The sequence below is a fragment of the Haemaphysalis longicornis genome, unplaced genomic scaffold (assembly GCF_048455015.1).
Source record: "Haemaphysalis longicornis isolate Haplotype H1 unplaced genomic scaffold, Haemaphysalis longicornis Haplotype H1 scaffold_216, whole genome shotgun sequence".
NCBI classification, from domain to species: Eukaryota; Metazoa; Arthropoda; class Arachnida; order Ixodida; family Ixodidae; genus Haemaphysalis; species Haemaphysalis longicornis.
In genome coordinates, this window is record NW_027526301.1 from 307,152 (window position 1) to 325,102 (window position 17,951).

The following is a 17,951-nucleotide window of genomic DNA, read 5'->3' on the forward strand; positions in this document are numbered from 1 at the left end:
AACAAGATCCTTTTTCACTGGATCCTTTTTCTAACTGGATTTGTAACTGGTTCCTTACATAATGAATCGACGCCCGTAGTGTTCACGTGGGTAGAGAAAGAGAGATAACGACTTTAATGTGTCTGGCGTTGTGACCGAGCTATAGCTAGGTGTTCTAGATATCAAAAATGCGCGAGTATGAAAATACATTGTATACCATATTAGTTTATTTCTTTTTGCGCATTCCACGGAACGAGCAAGACTTCAAAACGAAGCTCTGCAAGCCCGCTAAGAAATAGTACCATTGCAACCCCTTTTGCTGTGAAGCTAAAACTTGGCGTGGTTCGTTGAAAAATGCAGACTTTAATGGATTCCTCGATGGGTTTCTTGGAATTCGCTGACAGGATACATCACAGTATCAGTCGCTCTCTGGAAACGGGCGTCATGTTCCCCGCGACGACATTGTGTCCCGCTCGAGCGCTCGTTTAACCTGATTCGGCGTCTGAAAACGTGGCGTTCTTTCCCGGCATCCGGCAACCGTCTGTGGGGACTTGGCGTGCTTTAGCTTCATAGTAAAAAAATTGGCCGCGTGTCTGCTTCTTTTGTTGCAAATGTCGACGCAAGCCGATAGTCAACTGGTGCCTCTGGCAAGTAAATTGATCCCTTCTCTTTCCGCTCTCCTGTAATGCTGCTCCTCTTCCGTCTCGTTCCTCCGAAGATAAAACGCTAAAGGTTTGCTCAAGTCAATTTAAATTTACCGCATTCCACTGCTCCAAGTCGGGTGCATCGTTGCCAGCGCTGCCCCACGGAGGAGACACGCGGGAATCGAGGCAGCCGACTACAACGCTTTGAGACCACGTTTCCCGACTCCAAAAGCGTTCTCAGCAGAACGCAAAACAGATCTCGTAGAACCTTTTGCGGCTCTTGCCATACAATTGTTTTAATTCCGCCAGGTAGCACGGGCAACAGCGGGTGAGGGTTGTTTTTGTAGTTGATGTAGTATTTCAGTTGCTATCGTAAAAAGCAGGCGTCCGTAATTTTTTTAATAATGGTGCACTGCAGATATCACCCATGCAGTAATGTACACGAATTTATGAATATCTTAGAACGTAATGGTTACCCTTAAGAAGAAAAAAGAGCCTTCTCCTTAATATCGCTCGAATGCTGTGGAATTTTTCTCTTAATGCTTTACGCCCCCCTTCCCCACGTCCTACGAGAATGCAACTGGCTTGCCCTCCTCAAGATAAAATCCTGCGGACGCCCCTCGTTAACAAGAACGTAAAACATTGGGGCAGGGTAACGAATAAAGCCTCCTAGTTCACCCATATTTCAAATAAAAATTGTTTGATAAGCTCACGAAGGTTTTATGTGCGTACCTTGGAAAACATCGCTTTCGCCGTGAACGGCGCACAGACCGACTGCTAGAACTTTCGCAGTAGCATATTACCCGTTTAGTGAAGATGTCCCGGCGCTAATTAACGTACGTACTGCTACTGAAAGAATGAATCGGGAAGAGAACTGTCCTGCCACAAACTAAGGTACCTATATTTCGAGTTTGTGGTTTTCTAAATATTTACCAACGGTCGCTCTCCTCACTAGACCTCCAACCTGATTATAATTAAGCACAGCTTTATTACCTTAATCTAATGTAACGGATTTTCTGCACGGCACCCCGGCGCGCAAACTATTCGGAAAGCGGACTTGTCCGACTGCTTGTTGCGTCTATCAGTCTGAGAATACGTTTATTTTTGTTGATTGTTCATTGCTGATATCTATGTACGATTGAATTTGTCGTTACATTGTTATGTTTCTAAATTTATTTTACAATTGCAGTGTTTTAACACTGCCTTCATGCAATGTCTGTTATTATATACATAGCGAACTTACTGTATGCTTTGGCAGCTATATCGTGTTTTTTTATTTAAATACTCTCTTTTGTGGAATGAAGAGGCTACAGCGTTCGCAAAACTCAAAAAAGAGCAGCTTCTTGCCGTGCCGACAGTCTTGTGATTTGGTGGCAAAAGTTACAATGTGTTTTTGTGCCACATGAATGGCGCATTATCGGTTTCACCTTAGCGGATTTGGGCAAAAAAAGGAAAAGAGAGCGCATGAGCACTCCGTTCCTGGTGCAGCAAAAGGCTAACAGAGTTCAGCTGACACCGTGGATAAACGGCTTCGCCATCTGCAGGCCACAGTTGGCAACAAAGCCCTCAAGGATAATCTTATATTTTATAAGCAACGAAAAATATAGCACGTCTGGGAGTTTTCGAATGAGTTCACTGTCTGCCATTTTTTGGAGGGTGTGGGGTTCGAGCAGCCCACTAAAGAAAGCGTGAGCTTCGGCGCCATTGTCTGGAGTGGCGTGTTTTGCTTCCTAAGGAGCTATATCCTTTTCTGTGACACATTGGGCTTATTTTCGGCATTACCTTTTATGACTTGCGATGCAGATTACATACCCGGTGAACCTAGCGCTGCAATAGTTATTCCGTGGTGTTGGCACGTGCTATTGATGTCGCAGCTTTTTTAAAACAACGATCTACACAAAATACACTAAACACCGAAAAGATAACAAAGCACAGAAGTATGCGACTCTTATTTATTATTTTTTTTTCGTTACCTCAAAGGCCCCATGGAGAAGGGGCATTACATGACGGTGGGTAAGGCACACACACACACACACAAAAAGAAACAGTAGTACAATAAATAAAAGAAAAAATACACGGCATCAGTTTCAAAGCAATATACAAGTTATAGAATTTAAAGATAACATAGCACTAGGGTCAATATAGCACAGTTTCAAATAAACTAGAATGAAGTCATGGCAAGCAGTTTTAATTTGAATAGTTCAGGGTCACTTGTTTGTACAACATTGTCAGGCAGATTATTCCAGATTTTTGCGCAGGTTATAAAAAAATGAGTTATCGAATGTGGTGGTTCTAGGGGGGGATATGATAGCTGAATTGAATGATTACTGCGGAAAGAAGTTTGTGGGTGGAGGGTGATGTATATACTGGGTGAGAGGGAATGATAGGGAATGATGTGAAGCTGCTTCGGTGTTTAATAGCGATTGTCTTTCCGGAGCTGCGTTAAACCGGGCAATTTTGGTTTTTCTCTCTTTCAGTCCGTCTGTCTGTCCCTCAATTCAGACTGCTGGCCGAACGACGAAATAATTTGTCAAAGAAGTATGTATAACCCAAGCAGTTCCAAAGTACTAAAACTGCTGGCGCAATTGATACATGACCCCGACATATAGCGCAAAAAAAAACTCCTCAGGCATATTTGAGCTAAAATGTAAGTTCTTAACGAGTAGTTCCCGCGTTCTTTTAGTTAAGAAGATACTTGTGGTGTATTTTTATGATAGCAAGTAAAAAAACAACGCGTTAAAAAAGACGAGGAAAGTCTCCAGCTAGTTATAGAATAAAGAAAGCACAAAAAGAACAGAGCATCCGCTCGGGCTGCTTAAGGCAGGGCATGTTCCAACAGAAGAAAAAATAACATGAAAAAGGTGCGCGCTGAAGTAACTGATTGCGAGAGAGCAGTTCGGAAGCGGGAACATTGAATTGCATTGAACAACCGTATTCAATTCACGACGAGATACACGATAAACTAGGGGAAGAGCGGGAGTGATGGGAGCAGAGAGATACGAAGGGTTTGTGTGGCTGAAGCGGCAGACCGCTATCGTCTTTCTACATTTGCAGGGGAGCAGTCAGATACACCGCCAATTCTTTTGTCTTTCTATTTTTATTACGGTGCCAGTCAATGGGAACTAACAGTAGTGACGCCTTCTCACGTTGTTCGACGTCCCATGATTTGTGGTCAAATTATTTCATTCAAGCCATAACCTTATTTACAATAATTTCATTTTTACGGTAATTACGTGATTTGAGGCATTTTTTGACGCCTGAATAAGAAACGCAAATTCGGAGAGCTCCAGTAAATGTAAAATCAACTTCTTGAGCTCCAGGAAATCAAGGAATGGTGATGTCAATAGGAACAATTACCTCAACACAATAAAGTAAACAGGGTTATGTCTTCACGTCTATTATCAAATGACGGTTTACGCATCAAAGGAACAGCTTGGTTTGGTTTCTTACACGAAATGCAGGTGATGGAGACTTCTCACAGTTTAAAAGTTTCCCTTCTCGTGAAGACAAAACTATTTGAAAACAACTGTGGTTCGTTACTCTGTCATAGGAATCAGTAAACACGAAAGTGAAAAGTGCAGCGAAATCTGCAGCTGAGCATGATTTGCTGGTCGGCGGCTGTCTTGGGGGTGTGCCTGGCGAGTGACGTCCTGCTGGCGGGTCACTTCAGGCAAAAATGTACTGGCGTCATTTTCCGTGACGGATATGACGTCGGTGAAATATTGGGGTATCGCGGCATAACACACTTTCGTGTTGAAATATAAAACCCGGAAACGAACCACCCCAAAATATAACGTACTCTTTAGACCTTAAGTTTGCTTGTCCGCCATAAGACAGTCTGTGCAGGGGTACACCCTTTGCAAGCCGCTTGTTTCGTTGTACTGGCGTCACTTCCGGGGCGGATATGACGTCAGCTAAATCTTCGTGCATCCGGGAAGAAAACACTTTCGTGTTACAAAACTCAGGGAAGCTTACACTCGCGCGCAAGACTTGAATGGCGAAGCTGGTATAGGTGAGAATTGCCGTACACATGGTGAAGTTTCAATTTCATTATTTATTTGCATATTTGCAGTGATAATAATCGTAGTCCTATGCGTACAAGAGACCGTCGTCTTAGCTGCGGCGAGTGGAGGATGCAAAGTAATCGTCAGAATTAAAGACTTCCGCCGGCTCAACCAGCGAGGCTTGCACTAAGTCGCGCAAGGCATGAGCCATAGTAAAGCTTCAGAATTTCTTTATACGTGAGCACTGAGACACATCACCACGCATTAGTACACGTGTGAAATTGTTTATTTTCATGTTCCGTCGCTGCGTTCCACGGTGCTAGTAGCAGTCATAGTCGTATGTATCGATATTGTCATGTTCATCATGCACTGTAACGCTTGATGACAGTTTTGGAGGTTCTTTTGTTATGCTAAAGCCACTGCGCGAGACGGGGACTCGCGGTCGCCGCGAGGCACACGCTCGCAAGCGCTCGGCATTTTCTTGCTCCTCGTGGTTTTTGCCGTTTTTTTTTTCGCCAAAGCCAACACGCACGCCGGGGACGCTCGGCGGTCGCTGCAAGGTACGCGTTCACGAGCGCTCCGCATTTTATATTTACTTTTCCCTAAACACTGAACTTACAGCTTGTAAAGTAGCTCCACTGTTAAAATTCGCGCAAATTGCTCTAGTGGTGCAAGCTTGGAGAAAAAGCACAGTTGTATGTTGACTTTGCATCTCCCCACACTGACAGCTGATCCCTGGAAAGAGGGAAGAGCCAGATCCCACTAGTGCAAATTCGTTTTGCACGGCACCGTCAAGCAAAGGCCAATAAAGTTTGTAGAGTGTTCTATTCAGTATCAATCGCCGCCATCCCTTTCGTCGCCGTCTTCCGATGGCATATCCGGGTAAGGAAGCCTCTTGTAGCTCATCTACGCCTCGGTAGACCTCCACTCCGTCCTCGGAGCCCGTGGCCGTCTCCCGGTATCAATTGTGAAGGAGGGGCTTGACAAATTCCTCGCCATGTCATCGTCTTCTGCGTGGCTGACCCGTGACGCACCGGTCACTACACAACGCCGATGACAACAAAGGTGGGAGCTCTGCATGTGGCGTGAGCCCACGCGCAAGCCTGTACGACTCCGGGACTGCCGCCGCAAGGCACGCGGCCACGTGCGCTCGGTATTTTTGTTCGCTGCGCGAAGGTCATGCCTGGTGCCTCATTCCTGCAACGTCTTGCGGTCGCCGCAAGGCACGGGCTCATGTGCGCTCGGGGTTTTCTATCTACGCCGGACGAATTTGTGTCGGCCCAAGCAGCTCTGCTGTTAAAAAATGTCCCGAACATCAGGTAACGGTGCTCGTGCACCGAATGGTCCGTACACTGAAATGACCATCCATTGAAATTTTCCCGCCAAGACGTCCTGCATGAAAATGCCCAACACGTAAGTGTTCAAATTCCCGTCGGCCAAAAACCGACAGACCTCGGCGGCAGTGGCTTTGAAGATAAGATCGGCGAAAAAAAAAGACCGTATGACTAAACAAGCTGTCACAGTGAATAGCATTTGTCTCAAAATACAGTGTCTTCTTTTTGTACTGTGCTGTTAAATCGATACCGACATGTTGTCTAGTGATTGTATAACTGTATGTTTGGTGTGATTTTTCTTCTTTTGTATTAGATACCTGGTTTTATGTTATGCTTCGCCTCCGGTTGAGGTTGCTCTTAAAGTTCGTAGCTATGCATATATTGCGATGAGATTTGTACTCCAATATGCAGGTATTATAACATCTAATGTGTTGAATATGTAAATGCTTATGTTAGCAGGAAGCCGCTGCTGCCATTTGCTTTGTACGCGGGGCCGTGGACCCTCTCAGGAGCGTTTGGTGGCTTTTTTTCCACTGTCCCCAACAGAGATGTTGGTGAAAACAAATTGATTGATTGATTGATTGATTGATTGATTGATTGATTGATTGATTGATTGATTGATTGATTGATTGATTGATTGATTGATTGATTGATTGATTGATTGGAACTATCGAGCTATTCACACGCACGACGTGTTGTGAATAGCTCAAGTAGTATTAAGTATATGGGTGTAGCATGGCTAGCCTGTCGATTTTTCTGTCAATTTAAAAACATTATTCCGATTCCTACGCTCGCTCACTCTGGCATGTCGTGTAGAGGACCTCTACAACGTATGCCAAGGAAGTTTCCAGCTGCACCATAAGATTACGGTATTTAACTACAGGGTCCGTTACGTTTCCTTTCAGTCCAGTATAATGGCTGCGTGCTCTATTCAATATACAAGCTGCATGTAAAATGAAAACTTCTGGTAATTTAAATATACAATTTACCACTGGTGTTATCAAGTTTAGGGTGACATTTTCAGGCCAGACCCATAATTTCTGGTATTTCTTTAAACAACAGTGGCACAAATAGGTTAATTCACATTTCCTCGCCAAGCTTACGATTGACAAGAATAATATGTTAAAAATAGAGATGTACCGTGAAACAAATATTAAGACAAAAACTTGACTAACCCATACCTCTTCAGGGCTGTATTATTCAGATAGGCGAAAAATTGTCACCGTAGTGAAAAACAAAATGATTTTTTGAGCAACCATCTGCAGAAACATATCCAGTGGTGCCGCTCCTAGCTGGGGTTAGAACGACTAAGTATATGGCGTACTCTGAGGGATAAGTCATGCATTGCGACCTATTAGTACACCGCCGACAGCACAATATCTATTGCGGAATAAATTTGTTGGAGCCTTGCCCTTGAGACCCAAATATAATAATGGAATGGGCAGCCAGCCGGCTTAAAAAGAATTCATGGGGCTTTACGGACATACGCCAGCAAAGAAAAGATAAAACAAGCAGCAGGAACAAATTTTAGCAATTTCTAAAAATAAAGCGGCTCCAAAGTGTAACCTGATTATGGCTTACCTCTCCTGTGACGGTAGTGGAAGTTTGAAAAGATCGCTCTCGTGGAGTTACGCCCTCTTTATCGGTACAGTGTTATTGCCTGCATGCATGACACCATATAAATATGCGGTATATTGTTATTTTTACCCTTTATATAACTAAATAGTGAATTTACAAGAAATCGTTTTTTTTCTTTACAACTGATTTGTATCCGCGAGTTCAAAAAACTAGAAAAAGGAAAACCGGAAGAAGACGTTGGTCGACTTTCCGGATGCAACCTAGATATGCTGTTAAGCGTTTAGCAACTATATGCTACCACTCCATGTATTTTGAAGATAACACCGCAAGGCGGGCTAGTTGGTACTCAGAATTCATGCTGAATTTTTGCGCAACGTAAGACTAGGACAGATAGAACAAGGAACACGAAGACCAGCGCAGACACGAAGCTGCAGCGCAGACACGAAGCTGCGCTGGTCTTCGTGTTCCTTGTTCTATCTGTTCTAGTCTTACGTTGCGCAAAAAATTCAGCATGAAGTATTTTGAAGAGCTTTCACTGATCACATAAAACTGACAAAGCAGGCATGTCTGGACAGTGACTTTTCGGCAACCTAAACGTGATAGCAGACGCAACTCCCACCGCCGTCACTGCAGCCTCCTGATCTTTTCTTTCACTGCTGCCGCCGTGGTCTATGACGCATAGCCGATTCGGAGAAAAGGGGGTGTGGTAACGTCCGGTAAAGCGGCTGGATCGAGAGAAGGCGCCGGAGGAATTTGTATGTCAAATGAGCTGCACCCACGTAGCCGCCGTCGCAGCGGCGGCACCCCGACGGGACGATTTCCGCCCAAAAACGAAAACCGAGCGTTTTGTTTGGTAATCCCGCCAGTCGCCTGGCGGTTGTGATAAACAAGCGTGTACATAAAGCGCGCTTGCAAGCGGCATCGCCCCAGTGCCAGCGTGTCGCGGGTAGACATTACAGGCCTGTAACCGCGGGCGTGCAAGTTCGGTCGTCGTCGCCGCAATAAAGGTAGGGAAGCCGCATGTCAAAATTTTGAGTAGGTTTGGTGTGCATAGTTCGCTCGTTGGTGCGCATAAATTTTGTGTTCATGAAAATTATAACGCCATGGCCCCAATTTCGACACATCTCGGGCAGTCTAGGCGTTTTGAGCTGCTGACCGCTTTAGGGGCTAACAAAAATAGCAGCGTCGCACTGGACGTGTGCAAATCAGAGTAGGGTTGTCTTCTTCACCTTGTTTGCGTTTCGCGGAAAATAATGTCGAGTGCTGCAGTTAGCCCCGAATACATCCAGTAAAGGCTTGCGGCCTACATCTTGTACAGCACCGTGTGAGAGGGGCACTAAAAAAATAATTCAACGTATGCTCGGGTAACATAAAGTGCTCCTAAATAATGTCCACCCACCGCGGTAGAGCAGTGGCGACGTGTGTTTCACCCACCATCGGAACTTTTCAAAACTTTTCAAAATGTGACTTCCAGCGCAAACACACGCTTAGGTGATGGTTTATGGCTTCTCATTGGCGGGGAGTAAACGGCGTATCTAGTGCTTGACTCTCCGACGGAGAATACGGATAGGATATCTTTTTCAGTAGTGTAAAGCCTTTTTGCAACAATTACGGAGGTGTTGCCGTCTTAGGAGACTTCAATTCTGTTTATTCATAACATAATACCAGCACTGCGCCGTTTAGAGATGCAAGTACTGGAAGTGTCTGTACTATGGTTAATAAATAGTGCCTATGTGAGGTACGAGTAACTGTTAGTAAAGGAAGAGGGATATTCACTCATTTTCAAGGCAGCAGTCACTCCAGGGTTGATAGAGCATGTTTCACTCTCACCAACAAAAGAATGCAGAGATTACAATGTGCAACCGGTAACTTTCTGTGACCACAGTTGGGTTACTTTCACTGTAAGAAGCAGAAAAAACGCAACTGAAATAATTCACATGAAAACAACGGGTATGAAATTCCTACCTACGTATTGATGACGCTGCCAAAACTATGACTACAGGGAATTGAAAAGGAAGTAGAAAAAAATACCGGGGTTAAATGGGAGCACTTAAAAAAAAGCTAAACTGGAGAAGCTAGAGCAATCACCAATACTGAAATATGAAAATGACGAGACCAAAAACATTGTGCGAAAAATTTACAGGTGATCGAAGAGCAAGAGTGTACGCGGCCTCAAGCATTAGAGGACGATACTTGTGGGATCAAAAACAAAAAAAAACTAGACGCGATAGCCACTGAACGATACATTGGTGTGCTCGTACGAATAATGATTGATTGTAGGATTTTATGCACCGACGCAACGCAGACGATGAGGCGCGCTGTAGTGGAGGGCTCCAGATCAATTTTGACCACCTGGGGATGTTTAACGCGCTCCGAAATCTTGTTCGCACGGGCGTTCTTGCCTTCCCGCCTCCATCAAAAAAGCGGCCGCCGCGGCCGGGAACCGAACCCGTGACCTCGCGCTCAGCAACGCAACACCTTAGCCACTGAGCCACCGCAGCGGGTGCTCGTATGCGATTAATACCTGAGCAGATCATTACAGGAGAGCAGTAAAAAAAAAGGCCTGCGTAATAGTGGAAAGAAGTCGTGCACGCCGCTGTAGTATAATGGAGATACACTACAAAGAAACACTTTACAGGTACCACACTCGTTCAGCAGGCATCCTGTGGATATTTTAGTTGCATTTTGTGCCCAAAGTACATTCAACAAAGAAACGTACCAAAAGAGTTGCTATAGTTATGCCAGTATTAACGAAAACGCTAAAGAATTATTAAAAGAGTCCATTACAGGAAAAAAGGTGGAAAAGGCTATAGAGGACTTAAACCCCGGTAAGTCGTGTGGTCGGGATGGGCTAATGAACGGGCGTTGTACAAGACATTAACGAACGGAGTTTTCCTGCTGTTGGCAAATGATTTCAACGAGTATGAACAATTTAAGACCTTCAAGCACTTATTTACAACTTCTAATACAGTTCTTATTCCGAAAACAGAAGATGTCAACAAGGTGTAAAACGACAAATATTATGGTCCCATACCTTAGGCAAACTTGGCAAAGCACATAATTGCGAAAACACTTCATTGAAGGCTGCAGACGATTATGACCATGGTTGCCAGGTCTGGCGATTTGTTGCCAAGCTGCCGACTTTTCGAGATTCGTGGCGACAAACGTTTTTAGTGTGGCGAATTGGCTACGTTCTGGCTCCTTTGAGCATTGGTGATTTGATATATTTCCGGGCACTTCCAACGCCCCACTCTTGAAAAAACGGTCTTACATGACCCCTCAAATAAAGAGCAGCCGTCGAGGTAAACTGAACAAACAGAACCGAACAAACGTTTAGTCAGACGAAGTTGATCTCTCGAAGACTAGAATAGGTCCCAAAGAATCAATCACTCAAACACACCCCCGTACAGCGCTACTTACCTACACGAATATAAACTGGACTTGGTGTATGAATAGTGTCAAAGCCTTCACGCAACGCCGTCGGTCTAAGTGTGAAGCTTCAGTAGTTTACGGGAGCTTAAGATTTGATGAAGAGTGGTGGAAAATGTGTCTGATGTACACTAGGCACTGGAACGTAAAGAGGCAGCGGAAGTGGTCAAGCATGATGTGAAAGGAAGGCCCGTTCCAATTTATTCGTATTATTTGAATGCTTTACCCAAGCCTGTATTTTCTCCTCCGAGGTAATCCAAAAGTACTTACTAGCATCGCCTTGCTGAAAATGGCGACTCTTGTGGCTGCTTTTCACGCATTCACTTTAATGTGGCGACTTTTGTGGTTACGTTTGGCAACTTCGTGGCGGCGTTTCCTTCGGAGGACCTGGCAACCCTGAACTTGAGACACACTTCGTAGTGTTCCAAAAATTGTGTGCAGTAAACGGAAGAACCATATATACCAACACTCACAAGGGGCAACATGTCTGAGTGCGACACGCACCCTCGCTCCCGATGCCTCAACTGCGCATGTCCGAGACTATTCCACGGCCACCGCCAGGTGACGGCACCGGTATCTACGGCCGTGCGTTCCGCGGTTCGTATTTCAATTGTCCATGACCCTACAATCCTGTCAATCTGTAGGAGTAAAACATGGCAGGAGTTGTTAAAAACTGGCTCACTAAGAAAGAGCAATTGCCGATATTTCTCGTTAAGCGGGAAACAAATAAAATACGATTTTCGGGAATTTCTTTCTAAATCTCGTGCCCTTTCAGACAACGAAGTGGGTTTTGCTCATACTGGTAACCGATACAATTTTTTTTTTCTGTTAGCAATTTCATGCCATTTCTTCCTCAGCAACCCCATGATAGGGTCATTCGAATTTGGTGTAAAATACGTGTTTTTAGAGATTTGTCAATACGTGTACAGGCTGTTATCAAATCGGTTTTTACTTGTAAATGTTATTCTGTCAAGTTCAGAAAACCCAATTTCAGTTTATGGTCCCAACGAAGATGTTAAAAGGCGAGCGAATTTTTTTAAATTGCTCCCTTCACGAAGCGAACGGCTAAGATGCCGTATCAGCACCGAGCCCGAAATTCTTGACCAATCAACTTGAAATTTTACGAGTACACCCCTATTGTGGCGAAAGAACTCAGTTCAGTTCTGTGTATGTGCTTGCTTCGCCGAAATTATCGCCAGAATATGACACCTCAGCCACTAGTCCAACGTAAGCAGAGCTCCAATTGCCCCCTTCCACCCCTAGCGCCCCTTTCCTGCAACTGCTATCATAAACGCAATATAGTTTTGTTAATTCATTTCAATTTTCCCACGTTTTCGCTTCTCGCGTGCCTTCCTTTGTGAGAGCGCAAAATTGTCTGATGCTGCTTTTTAACCCACTGTACTTCTTTCATTTCTTTCGGGAGAACCTACGCAACGGGTATATTTAATAAAGAAAATTTCGTTGTTTTTTTAGTGTATGTGGCCACGCAAACAATGATGTCTGACAATGAACAATTGCCTCACTGAGACGAAGCAATTTCGTAAATTTCTCGTAGTATAAACGAAAAAACACAATTTCCGGAAATCTTTACTATATCGCGTGACCGTTAAGATATTAAAGTAGTTCTGCTCCCAACCCATACAATGTTTTTTCTAAACGCGATTTTATGACATTTTTTCCTCAGAAATACCGCGGTAGGACTAATTTATATATTTTTTTCAATCAGTCAATCAATCCTTCATTCGAAGAAACCAAAATACATAGTGTGCTACAGGGACAGAGACTAAATGCTACGTTGCTAAATGAGGTAAATTACGTGTTTGTACGGATTTGTCAATAAGTGTTGAAGCCGTTGATTATCTAATTGGTTTTACTTGTAAATGTTAACCGAAAGTCCGAAGTAACCAACAAAACCTGAAAACCCATTTCAGGATATGGTCCTAAGAAACATGTAAATGTGTGGGTGGGATTTTTTAAGTTATTCCCTTTACAAACTGAACGACCAAGATGTCATATCAACACCCTGCGCAAAATGCTGTACCTGCCGACCTGAAATTTTACAACTACACCCCTGATATGGTGAAAAAGGTCAATTCAATTCTGTGTATATGCTTGCTTCGCCGAAATTATTTTAAAAAGATGATGCTTCAGCTGCCCCCCCCCCCCTCCCCCGACATAACTACAGCTCCTGTCTCCCCCTCTGGCCCCTTTCGCTCATTCCCTGCCCTCTCCCAACTGCGGTCGCCAAGCCCGAGCGGATTTCATACGCCACACGTTCTCCTCTAAGAACAACGCAGTGGACAGTCGGCAAAAGGCTAGTCTATAGCTCTCGACAGGCGTGCTCCGGACTGCGCGGGAGACATCTAGTGATAGCGCCGTGTTAGAGACCCGCAGAGCGGGAGCATGCGCGACCCCTATCAGCGCGATGGCCGTGCCTCGGCTCGCTGTGCCCGTCGCCGTGGCTTCCGCAGCTTCTTCGCCGAGAGAAGCGCTGCCTACGGTGCAGGACAGGGAAAGTAAATCGTAGATAGCTTGCCCTCGCGCGCGCCGCGCAAGTTTCCAGTCTGCATTAGCTTTGGTGCACAGTTGTGCATTGCGTCATCCTTCTGGCAATAGGCTGCGTGGGTATCGTTTGAATCTTTATTCGGTTTCTGCGCTCGGCTTTGCTCGTCACCGCCGACGGGACAACGCAAAAATTACGCCCTCCTCCCCTCGCGGGAACCCTGGTGTGATGCGACGCTGAGGGGGTTCAAGCGCGTCGGAGAACAACCGTCGACCGAAAGCGCCGAAAGGCCGCCGGAGAGCGGCACACCGGTTATATTCTAGGCACTACATATGCGCAACGCGCCCGAAGGAGAGGAAACGGCGGAGAGAGAGAGTACTGCACAGGCGCAGCCCCGCGCGCAGCGCCGCCCACCGGCGGAGTGAGAGCGCGCTGGGCCGCACACGCTCTCACCTGGGCACGCGCCGGCGCCAGTGCGTCTGCCGCGGCTATGACGCAACACAATCCACTTTAATTCAATCCAATTCAAATCCAATCCAAGCCAAGCCAAGCCAAGCCAATCCAATCGAATCTAATCGAATCCAATCCAATGCCCCTCGCGAGAGAGTGTTCGCATCGGAGAGGCGAGCGGGAGAGTGGCTGCCGACAACGGACGCACGCAGGAAGGACAGGACCACCGACAAGAGATTCTCTGAGCGTCGCATCTAAAAAATTCAAGGCAGTGTGCAAGCTGTCATCGACTGATATCTGGACACTCAAGAACACCGTCAGCGATGCGTTTTCAGTGATTTGTGCTCGTTTTTCACACTTATGACGTATTCGGTTGGCCGCTCCAGTCCTCTGGCTCGGAGCCACCAGTTGCCAAGGCGGCTCGCAATCAGAGCTCGAGAGGCAGTGTACCAACCGAATGCATCGGCGATCTCGGAGCAGCGCGCCTGTAGCGCCACCGTGCAGCCAGCGCGGGGAGACGCCGGGTAAAGTGCAGTGTTTTGTGTCATGTGACCCGTGGTGGTGGTGGTGGTGATTTATTAACAAAGGAGGGAAGAGAAAAGGCCTGGGGATATTGTTGAACTCAACAGGGAGTTCACCCTCATACGACCCAGTCCAGGGAAGGGGATTGGGGCTTCAAAGGATAGGAAGAGAGAAGGGGGAAGAGAAGAGCGGTAGGAGAGTGGGAGATAGTCTATATCGCGTTCGTTTAGTCCATGACTCGATGGCTACAAACGCAGCGCTAGTCCTGTTGTAACCAGCAAGTTGACTACGTGCTGGAAGACCTCCCGTCGGATGGCGTCCGGTCCCGTGGGGAACAGGAAGTCTTCTAGCTTGTGGCTTGAGGCACCGAGTCGCTGGAGTTCGGCCCGGAGTTGTGCTCTTGCGGTGTCGTGCTGCGGACAAGAGCACAGCAAGTGCTCTAGCGTCTCAGGCTCTGGGCAGTCGGCGCAGGTGGGGGATGCTCGGCGGCCTTGGTGGTGCAAGCGCGCTCCCACGTTGCAGCAATTGAGCCGCAGGCGAAGAAGGAGCGACCGGGCGTCTCTGCTAATGCGTCCGGGCAAGACCCGTGGGGCCTGGCCACTGACTACGCGGGAATCTGGATGCATGGCCTCTACCACTCGTGCCAGGATAGTCCTTGCAGCGTCAAATGACACCACATCCCGGGAGGCTGGAACCCTTGCCTGGCGAGCAGCACCTTTGGCCAAGGCATCTGCAACCTCGTTGCCTATGATGTTCACGTGCGATGGCAGCCAGTGAAGTCGCAGTGGACACCCTTGCGCTTCCACCGCATGAAGCTTGGCCGCCAGCGACCGCTCAACGTAGCCGCTAGAGCTGGCTGGCTGGTCGGCGGCACGCAGACGGAGGAGGGCAGACCGTGAGTCAGTCAGGATGATGGCCCCCCGGGCCTGGGTGCCCTGCTTGAGAAGATCTGCAGCCAAGTGGAGTTCAGCCAGCTCTGCGTGGGTGGATGAGGCAGGGAAGGGCAGGCTGCACACCTGGCTGATGCCGAGTTCTAGGGCCGTGCAGGCGGCTCCGGCTCTGCCCATCGACTGTTGTACAGATCCATCCGTGTACACTTGCAGATGTCCGGCAGCGTCGCCCTGTAGCAGGGCAGCCACCTCTTGGTGGATGGCCTGGGGTGGAGTCGACCTCTTACTACGGACCCCCGGCAATGTGGTGACAATGCGTAGAGCCTGCCCCGAGCCTGGGGGTGGTGGCTCCAGGCGTGGCCGCTGCGGCAACGCCATGTGGCTCTCGTACGTACTGAGCAGCATGCCCATCCGAGAGTTGGGCCGGCTGCGGTAGCGCGTCCTCCCGGCCAGTTCGCGCCACGCTCTCACTTCGAAGTCAGAGCGGTCGGGAGCACTCCGCGTCGGAGGCTGACTCTCCGTAAGAACCAACCGAAGGTATTTCGAGAGATCGAATTCTACCAACTGAAGGCGAGGCCGCTTTTTAGAGCACTCCAGAGCGCTCGTAAACGCCCAACCGAATACGCCATTAGAAAAGTGAAATATTACACTGCCAGAGCACAGTGAATTTAGTTATGTATTCAGAACGAAGTAAATTACCAGAATGTGGTAGCATAACGAAGACGAAAATAATATTTAGGTTTGTACAAAGCAATATAAAGTCCGGATCACTTCGCCCTGTGAGTTTTATTGGTAGACGGCATACTGTTAGCACATCCCACAAGGTTGATCAAATGAAGTGTTGGTGGAAGCTTTACAGATCGATGGAAAACCTAAATGCAAACTAAATAAGTCTGCAAGGTTTCTGAGCTGACGTCGGCATTCTGAAGAAGCGGGAGGAGTCGACTGGTTGATATCTGCGATGGCGTGGGTTACAATCCGTGTACCCACTTGGGATGCAAGTGCTCAGGACGTCGCGCTGCGCACGATGGTGATACTAGACACCTAGTACATGATTTGTGCTCCTCGAGCCAGCTTGACGCTCCGAATCCTTCCGTGAATAGAGTCGTTGAGCGCTTCCACGAGACTTGGGTCAGTGCGTAGACGCTCCCACTCTCTTTTCCATGGAGATCCACAGCTCGTAGGAGTCTGAGGTCGAAAGTCCAGGTTGTTTACACAAATTGTTTTTCATCAACGCCCACACGTTTTCTAATATGTTCAAATTCGATTGGGACTTCTGGCAGGCAATGGCAAGGTTGTTATTCCGAGGCATTCGAGGAGATCTTGATTAACTTCGGCGGTGTGAACTCACACGCCATCTTGTTGAAAATGATACAGCCCGTCTGGAAACGGTCTACCCAGCACGTATGGCACTAGGAGAGTTTGAAGTATGTCCGCTAAGGCTGCTGCCGTCATACGTCCAGTAATTCTGTGGAGCGGTCGTAGGCTTTCGTGGCTGATGGCTCTCCACACGGTGATTGTGGTCCGCTGGCTGCAGCCCACCTTCCAGACATATTTGTCGCCATACCTGCGCGATGCTGGTAAAAAGCCTATTATACCAGCAAGAACTGTGATACATGTCTAATATTTAAGCATTAAGTGCAGGAAAGACCGATCGTATATTATTAAAAGCGAGATCGCCCATGTTTTTGAGATTTCGGCGCAAGTTAATGGCCTCCTTCAAGGCGGCCAAAATTAACCTGTTGGAGCCCTCCACTACTGCGCGCCTCATCGCCTTACAATATTTGGTGAGTTAAAACTTCTAATAGGTCAATGATATCAGTACGCAAAATTTATTCTTACTGGTATTTATCAGGGCGCCACATCCGTTTTTTTCTGGCCCCAAGGGGTACAGAATGCTGCCTCGTCGCTGAAGACTACGGCCCTCCAGGTATCCGTAGCAAGCTCCGGAAACAAGCTCCATCCGCTGGTCCCGGTGCTTTGCTTCCAATTTTGTCTATTGTGGAGCCGTCATTCCTTCCATGTCGGCTTCGTGAAGTGTCGACCGGATGAGTTGGTCTGGAACGTCCAGTCCTTGCACGTCTCGAATTTCGCGAGCGCTGAGGACGGGGTTGTCTGCTGTCGTTGCAATCAGTCTATACTCCTCATCGGTCGTCGCTGTAGGTAGCCTAAAAGTTCGACATTCTTTAGCTAAAGCTCGAACAATTCTATTGAAAGCTGGCAATGGGTGCCATGCTACGACACATATGGCTCTTTGTGACATCTTCAGTCGCATCAGAGGGATGGCTTTTCTTCCTGGAAAAGTTAAGTGCGGCGCCATGGTAGGAACACTTACTGCAGCACATGTTCAGTCTTGTGCGGTATATACAGGATTCGTTGGGTGCGCCTAGAACATCTACGCATCGCACAACTAGCCATCCGGAAGCGCAGTTACCACGATCGGTGACCGCCAGCGCCAGCGCGAAATGCGTCAGAGTTGCGGATAAAGTGTGATATTGAACGCAATAAGCCGACGGATACTGCCTGTTTCCAGGTTATTTAAACCATTGCCTGAACAAACATTTCTTGAAGTGAACGGACTTCTTCCGAAGATACATTTACCACCCCTTTGTTGAAAT

The 17,951-nt window shown here is 47.1% G+C and overlaps 1 protein-coding gene across 2 annotated transcripts in view; it reads left to right on the forward strand.

The window, feature by feature from the left end:
• The first annotated feature begins 8,496 nt into the window (after positions 1-8,496).
• The window catches only part of LOC144172467 (atlastin-2-like), a 59,070-nt gene continuing 49,615 nt past the window's right edge, over positions 8,497-17,951 (forward strand). For both annotated transcript variants that reach the window (XM_077701169.1, XM_077701168.1), the window contains exon 1: positions 8,497-8,546. The gene's annotated coding sequence lies outside the window, so the exon portion shown is untranslated. The remainder of the gene's footprint in view (positions 8,547-17,951) is intronic.